This window comes from Solanum pennellii, chromosome 9 (assembly GCF_001406875.1).
Source record: "Solanum pennellii chromosome 9, SPENNV200".
In the NCBI taxonomy this organism is placed as follows: Eukaryota; Viridiplantae; Streptophyta; class Magnoliopsida; order Solanales; family Solanaceae; genus Solanum; species Solanum pennellii.
The window spans coordinates 13,372,435-13,381,742 of NC_028645.1; positions in this window are offsets into that span (position 1 = coordinate 13,372,435).

Here is a 9,308-nt window from a genome sequence, read left to right on the forward strand (position 1 = left end):
ACCCCGGTCGAGTCTATCCCGGGTAGTAGCACTACCCCGAGCTCCTCTCGCACAGCCCCTTTACCCGCTCTGGTCCCGCTTGCTAGGGTCCAAAAATCAGAGGCGCAAATGGCTACACTTCTGCATCATATCCAGCCGTGGATGCAGAGGTCTATTACCGAGGCAGAAGAGCGCTTGGAGTGGAAAATGGTTCAGCATACAGAGCGGAAGATCGCTGAGGTTCACCAGCGCTTCGACGCTTTTGAGTTGCGGGTGCTAGCCCGGCCAGCTCCTCCGGTGGATGTGTCGACTCTTCAGGCTGCGGTCGACAGTCTTCGCGTAGATATTGACATGATCTTAGAGGCTAGGGTGCCTGATTCTGAGGCCCCTTTTGTCTAGCCTGCTGAAGACACAGTGTTGGCGGCCCTATTCGCCACCTCAGAGATTCCACCACCTCCCCCTCGAGAGCATGCAAAGAGGCGTAGGGGTCGAGCGGAGGATGAGGCGCGAGCACGGAAGAAGGAGCACCGTGAAATGGAGGCTGCGAGGAGAGCCTCGCTTGCTGAGGAGGAGATGCACCAGATGAGAGCAGGAGAGTTAGCGGCTGGGGCGTCTAGCTCCCGAACTGTGCAGATAGCGGGAGGCATTGCTGATCGTCGGCGCTTTGCGCCCCAGGTTTGCTTCACCTACCACTCTAGTATTTCAATTTTTTATGCATTGGGGACAATTGCATGTCTTTTTGTTGGGGGTGGGGTAAATGGAAAGTGAGTGCTAGGGTGAAGTCTGAGTAGCCCAATTCACTATCCTCTTTTGGGGTTTTCTTGCCTGTGTTCTTTTTCCCCAAGAGACTGATTACTTTTTCTGTTGAACCGGCATGTCTATATCTTGTGTACATAGTTTAATTCTGGAGCATGATGGCTAAAATTATATCCTGATAAAATGGAAAATGATGCATGACTAGGCATAGTAATTGATAAATGTGTGGCTCTAAGCATGACATAAAGGTACACCACTGCATTACCCTAAGTCTAAAATTCGAACTAGGTGTCTGATAATCTGGTAGAGTGATGAAATGTCAAGTGAGTGTGAGGAAAATTTGAATAGTCCACTATTTGTACTGAGCTAGAACTTGCCTGGTTAGTCCTGCTAAAAATAAGATGTAACAGACAATTAGGAAAGGATCATAGGCCCTTATTCAATATAGCCCATTTTTAGCCTAAATAAAAGAAAACAAAATGATATTTATCCTTCTTCGATCCAAATGAGTTGAGCTTAAATTAGATCTTTCTTTTTCACCCCAACTGATCTTTTCTGGGAATATTTTGTTGGCCCTGGTCCCTCCCTGGACATGTGCACCTCAACTTATGCCAAAAGCATAAGTTGAGGGTGGCTAATGCAGTAAACAACCTTCGTTATGGCCCTGACCCAACTTTGGGTATTGTGTACCTTGACTCATGGCAAAGCCATGAGTTGAGGGTGACTATTATGAGGAATGCTCTGGAAAGTGGGGTTGAAAGAACAAAGAGAGAGAAAGAACAAAAGTAAAGTGACTCAAGAATTAGTTGAAAGAAAAGTAAAGAAAAAGAAGAATATACAAGAAATACAAGCAAGAAAAGAAGAGAGTCACTTACACAAATGAAGAAAGAAGAGAAAATAGCAAGGTGAAAGAATATGAGAAACTGGGCAAGATAAAATGATAGAAAATGGTATGTTTAGCCGATATGTCAAGGAGGGAAAAAAGTCACTAAAGTATACCTAAATATACCCTACCTGACCCTGAGCCTATGTTACAAGCTAAGAAAGTCCTATCGTGATCCTAAGGGTTGTATAGCGAACTTAAGGCAGTGAAAATAAGGGCAAGATTATGGCAATATGTATGAATGAGCGTGAATTTGTTCTGAGAGCGAGTGTTGAAAAGTAATCCTTATACTCAAACTGAAATCATTGTGTGAAAAATGAGGATTTTGTTTTAAAGTGAGGACACTAGTTGCAATACCGGAAATATTAGCATCTCGGTGATAAATTAAGAGGGTAGGTGTTAGTGCATGGTGAGTATGTGTTATGGTCTGATTCCACATAATTCAAGCGTAATAGTGATAGCATGAATAAATATGATGAGATTAATTGGGATTGATAGCCAAATGATTGCAAAGGATAAAACATGGATGCTATTGTACAAAGATTGTGTATTGAGTCATAGTGCGTCGCTTGAGGACAAACAACAAATTTAAGTTGAGGGTGTTGATAAACAGTGGTTTCACGGTATTATTAATACTCTTTCCTTATGTTTAGTATGTCCAAAAGCCTTTTTGTGCTAATTTTTATATAAGTTTCTCCTTATTTGCAGGAACTCTGTCCATAGATAAATGCGGTGGTTTTTGAGCGAAGAAATGAAGAAGAGACCACCTACGGAGCTTGTGACGGTCCGTCATGCTTGTGACGGTCCGTAAGTGGCAGCATAGTGCAGCTGCTGAAGGAAGATGGGGAAGTCTAACCAAGTGTGGGGTTACGGAGTCCATGACGGTCCGTCGTGTCTATGACGGTCCGTCCTGCTGATTCGTCATGAAGTTCAGAGAAGTAGTCCCAGTACCCACATTCCAAGAGTTTAAGTGTTTTGGAACGAAGACCCTCGACGGACCGTTGTGCCTGTGACGATCCGTCATACTTGCCGTCGAGGGTAATGAATAGAGCAGCAGAAGATATTGCACAAGTATGGGATGACGGAGTCCATGACGGTCCGTCGTGACCACGACGATCCGTCGCGATATCCGTCGACCCAGCCGCGTTTTGACAGATTTCCAGCAAATAGAGTCCTTGTTTAATTAGGTTTTTATTTTCTATAAATAGTTCGAAAAACCTCATTTTTGAGATTAGACTCTGGACCATTGTTAGACTTTTGAATATTGTGAGACTCTTTATTATTTTGTAGACTCGTTGAAAGATTATTGATTATCTTGAGACTTTTATCATTGATTGTTGGTGACTTTTGCTGATTAATCAAGTGAATTTTCTGATTTTACTATTTCTCATTGAAGTAAGTACATGAATTCTTATATCATATATTAGAATATTGTGATTATGACTATGGGCAACTAAACTCCATTACTAGGGTTGTGGGAACCATAGGCAAATAATGAGGTAAAACCTAACTAAAATAACAATTCTAGAATAGTGTCTTGCATGTATTGATAATTCTTTCGCATAGAAGTCTTTTTAACGAATGGCCGACGTTAGAACTCGCCTTAATGCTACTTGCCGGACCAAGGAGGTAGATAATAGGAAAAAAATTATCAACACAGATTTAGTGTACACTATCTAATAGGCAAGTATTGATTGGTACGAGGTAATAACTTAGTCAAATATCGAATACGATGCTGAATATGAGGTAAAGATAAGGGTTAGGATAGCAACACACGTAGCCGGACCAAGGTGTGGAATGACATTTTTTAGATGCCGGACCAAGGATTTAGAAATACATAGCTTATCACTTTGCATGCAATATACTAGGAAAGAATTGTTATAGTTAGACTTATAAAGTTATGAACCTGTGGTGAACACGTAAACCCTAGTTACTTTGATTAATTGATTAAACTCCAACATTCGAAGCTGTTAGTTTTCTCCTTTTATTTTGCTAGTTATTTTCATTTACTTAGAAATAGAAAACCCCCCTTTTATCATGTTTGCTTTCCAAGGAAGTAATTGACTGAACAATAGTAGTAATAGATTGAAGTTAAGTCTAAACTATTTTCCTCGTGGGAATGATCCAAACCTCACTAGTTGGGTTATTTACTTGACACGACGGCTTTACTTCTTAATTGAGAAGTAAGTTTTAGCGTATCAGCTAATATCAGAAAAAATAAGATAATTTGATGCAATTTCATAATTGAAGAGGATTTTTTTTCAAGTTTTATTACTCAAAAAAAAATTATTCATCAAATATCCTAAATTTCAGATGCGACATTTAACCTAACACGTATCCGCACATACAAAAAATTTGACAAAAACTAATTTTATGAAATAAAAATGCTTACATGTAAGTATTCAAAAGTATAAGTTTAATAGAATAAACGAGCAAACCTGAAAAACTGAAGGAGAAGAAAGGGGAAATATTGTTTAGGAGAAAAAATATAGACTAAGAATGAAAAATTAAACTAAATTGAATCGGACTAAAGTATGAAGTACGATAATATTCACTTATATCAACCTGAAAATTATATTCACTCTTTGTTCTTCTAAAATCTTAATTAAATACAAAAACCCTTGCAACCAAAATTTCTGATATTGCAAATACATACGGGAAAATACCAATTATCACTAATTTTGTGTAGAACAATGTAAGTTTCATTCCATGATCTGTACAATTTTTGGGATGCCATGCTCAAATTGTAACTTTTTGCACGTCATGATTAATAAACTTTTATTCTAAAGAGAAATTGAACAGAGAAATACAATGCTTTCCAATTCTTTTTGAAGACACATGTTGAATAGAGAAATAAAATGCTTCCAATTCTTTTTTATGACACATGCAAATTAAAAACATAAATTTAAAGAAACGTTCATAAAGAAAGTATATAAAAACCTAAAATTGAGAAATGCTATGCTAATTAGCTGGATTTTCATATCATATTGTTAAACATTAAATCCAAAGTCAAGCAAAATGGAAAAGAAAAAAATTTATCAATAGAAACACATTAACAAACTTCAATATGACAATTCAAACGGAGAAAATATGTGAATAATGATGATTGAAGAGGAAGATAACCAAGTAAGAGGAGAGGTTGAAAGAAAAATGAGAGGAAGTTCCTCTATTTATAGTAATCTAAGGGTAGTTTGAACATGTGTTTTTTGTGTTTTAACTGAAAAGTCATGATCTTTCTAAGAAGTTACAACCGTTTGGAAAAGTCACAAGTTATTGAAGAAAGTCACAAGTAATCAAAAAATCACAATCCTTTGAAAAAGAGTCACGACTTATCGAAAAAGTTACAACTAATCGAAAAAACACAACCTAACTACATTTAGATAGAATTCAAAACAATAAAGAGGCTGAAAAATAAACCTAGATAGATATACAAATACATGATTAAAAGGGCTACCGAAGTGTTGCTTTTTTCGAGCAGGCCTTAAAGTGAAAGGCTTGTCAGAGTTGGTAATGAATTCTTTTAGATATGGGGGCGCGTCTCAATAGTCGTCATTTTGTTCGCCAGTAATAACTTTGTTGTGCAAACTCGAAGCTCACTACCTTCTAGAGTTAATGTCTTACTTGTTCACAGGAAAAAAAAGAAGAATGAAGGGGTGGGGGTTGTTTGGTGAATGAAAATGGAAGAAAGATTGTTTAGGTTGTTGATTGGTGGAGCATTGTGTTGAGCGGTGGTTGTTTAGAAGATGGGTTATTGGTTTTTGTTTGTTGTTTCACTGAGGTGAATGTCGTGTTTTGGGGGTTGTTCTTTTAGAATAGGATATAAAAATATTTTATGGTGTTTTCTATTTTAGAAAATGTCCCAACACCCACTTAATTTTTTGGGCTAATAAGAACTTAAATAGAAATTAGTTAGACAATAGGCTCAAATTGTGGGCTCAAGACGGTGACCCAAATTGTTGATTAATGAAATTTTTGTGTTTATAATTATTATTCTTATTTAAAAATATTTCTAGATTGTGCTAAAAATACCAAAATAAATATTAACAGAAGTAGCAAATAAAATGAATATTAACTAGTGTAATGAATGAAGTGCAATTTAACAAAAAAAAAAAAAGGATTTCATCAAACATAACAATTATGAAAACATATTAAACCAATTATTACAAAAATATAGTAATTAATAGAAATCCTAAACTTTTGTTAAATAATGATAAGTATCGATAAATATATTTAATATTATATATGAAAATGTATTTTGAACTTTTGAATGAATAAAACTTATAAGATATTGATTTAGAAAATGTTAGGCAAAAATGTCAACAACTCTCTCTTTCGTTAGGTATGTTTGATGTAAGAAATCATAGATAAAGAAAATAGCCAAATTCAATTTTGGTCGAAGACATGACCTTCATATAAAAGTGTGGTTTAAATTTGATGGAAGTCGCTCCTTGTCTCAACCAAACTCATTGTGATTGACACCCACACTAACTTTTCAATGGGAGAAAAATTACTACAACCCAACCAAGAAACCTAACGAAAAATTAGGCATTTAAAGATACAAAAGCAGTTTTAAATAACTAAATTATTTATTAAGGAACTAACCAAATGAACTGACACAAATACAGAAATACAACTTCCACAACCTGAAAGTCGTTGTCCCAAAACTCTACTAACAACAAGTATAAGAATAAGGGGTACAACCCCGAATCTAAACAACACATGAACAAATAAACTGATTCTGAAAAGAGTGGAATTCAACAAAGGAGAACTCAAGTTTGCACGGAAGATATAGGTTAACCTTGAAGTTTAAATGGTCACTGCTCTTGTAGACTAGGTCGGTCAATAGTTATCGAAAGATGCTCTCTACGTAACAACAATAAGAGCAAGTGCAGTATCCATACACAACCATAGTGTACTTGTAGGATCACGCGACTATTCCAATAAGTGAAACACATGTAAGTAACCACAACATTATAAAACATGCATAAACCAAACATATACAATATCATCACCATTCACATCAACTAAAAATTTCACAATTCTCAACAATATATAATTAAATCATTTTAGAGTAAGAAATAGTATTTCAATATCAATCATCATTATCTATAAATGTAATTATCACAAGTAGAAACACAACACAGTTCAATGTTCCTCTCACGGAACCCAATTCAATGATCCTCTCATGTAACCTAAACCCAAACTATTAGCTTGTCGGATTATGTCAATCTTATCCCATATTTATGCAGGAATGTGGTAATCCGATCTAATATTTATGTCGGAACGTGGCAATTCGATCTAAGTCAATATGCCAGAATGTGGCGATCTGATCCATTCACACACCACAATCACAAACACAAGTACATCATCAAGATCATAATATAAGAGGTGATTCATGACATACAATTATTCAATTTTCCTCATTTAGGATTAGGATGATCAATAATGCAACATTTATGTACGTATATGCATTATAAAAAAGCAATTACAAACATATATCACACAAACATGTCACAACCATCACCTACCTTGAATCCAAGAAGAAATCCCCTAAGGAACTTGAATCTTCCCTCTCCAGATTCATTCCTGATGTTCTAGTTCTACAAAAAAAAACAATTTATATGCAAGGATCAACAATCAAAGGTCTAATTATTCCAAATAATAACAAAACTAATAATCCTAGACAAAAACTAAGATCCTAATACCCAATTTAGAGCTTTTTCCACAAAAATTCTGGATAAACCGCCCCATCCATATTGACCCATTTTAGTACGTTCGACGGACCAAAAAATGGATTCATGGAGTTAAAAACAAACCTTTAGCCTCAAAAATTTTGTGGAACGAGTAGAAATCACTTGGGGGTCATTCCTTATCTCTAAAAGTCATAAAATTTCTAAATAAGGTTGTTTAAGGGTTTTTACTAACTACTCAATTAGCACTCGTCCTGCTACAACGGCCTTCATGCCTCTGTTGCGGCGACGCCAGAGGGGCCCAAGGTCTCGAAATAGTGAGCGCTCGTGTTGTATTTACGATTTTAAGTCCTGTCTCATCGTCCACAACGGCAATATTCCCGCAAAAGAGGCACAAACGGGAACAATGAATTCCTTAAAGGAATTCCAAAATCTTCTTTTATAATGCACCTGTAAACAACGACGCTCTACAAATGCAGTTCACGCTAAGATCAATTCTCGGAGATCTACTTATCAAAATTTGATTCCATAAAGTCATATGAATTCCTTATCATCTTTATTGTCCGCTCATGTAATCAAATTCACAATTAAAGTTCTCATACAGTACTAGATTTCCCTACACCTTAAAAAACTCAGATTTTGTCCAAATCTAGATTAGGTTGGGAAATTTCAAGTTACTACGAAAAGGTTTTCAGGCCCCAATTAATTTTTCATTGGATTTTTTCTAACGACGAAATTGGGTTGTTACAATCCTCAATTTGTTATCAAAATTTTTGACACTGTGTTGTGTCCTTGCCATATAGTCCACACTTGTGGTTTGATTGAGATATATTAGTTTGATGTTCTCGAAAAAACTGAAATAAAATTCAATCATTAAACATAATTTAAACTAACGGGTAACATCCATGTCCATATTTTCTACCATCTTATTTGCATGTTTTTATGGATACTCTATAATCTTGGTTATTCAAAGTCATTCTTGCTTTAAAATCCATGCAGGTTAACAACTATCATCTGATTTTTGATGTGTTCTATGAGTTTTTAAAAAAACAAACATATCTATCGATAGAGTATAAGTGTGGTGATAAAATAATTATCAGTGTATTTGATACAACAAATTGTGAATCCATTGATAGAATATTTGGCAAAATAAAAGCATGTATGCCTTTAAGATTCATGAGAACTCATTTGTAGGATATTTCGCACTATACTTGTTTGTCCATTGGTAGGAAAATTTTGAACGATCCAACGGCGGGATGTTTTGGAGAAAATAAATGCACGTCCATCAATGAGGCACTTGAGAATCCATCGGTAGCATATTTGTTGATCCATTAATATGATATAAATAAAAATCCATCTTTTGGAAAAATGAAGATAATCCATCGGTAAGATATAAATACATGTTGATCGGTAGCACGAATGAATATGATCCATTGATAGGTTATGAATGTATGTCAATCGGTAGGACGAATGAAAATGATATATCAGAAAGATATAAATGCATGCCTATCTGTAGGACGCATAAAGATAATCCTCTGGTAGGATATGAATGTATGTCCATCGGTAGGACGAATGAAGATGATCCATTGGGTAGGAACTTTGGGCAAAATAAATGCATGTCCATTGGTAGGACATATTATAATTTATCGATGGGATGTATGCAAATATTTCCACTTACGGTAATGTAATATTAATATCGTTCAATATCGAGCTCCTCTGACTTCAATATGGATTAGATAAGGTTCACATCCTTCACTTCTGGATAAATTCAGCTTAAAATATCTTAATATGTCATCCTTCTCCAACATTAACATGCAATAGATAGGGTTCCCTTCCTTCACCTCATAATAGACGCGACTTAAAAATATCTTTTATCGTCATCCTCATCCAACTTCAACGTGGAATAGATGGGTGCACATCCTTCACCTCCAAATAGATGTGACTTAAAAGTATCCTTTAATGTCAGCTTCCTCTAAATCAAACGTGGAATAAATAGGGTG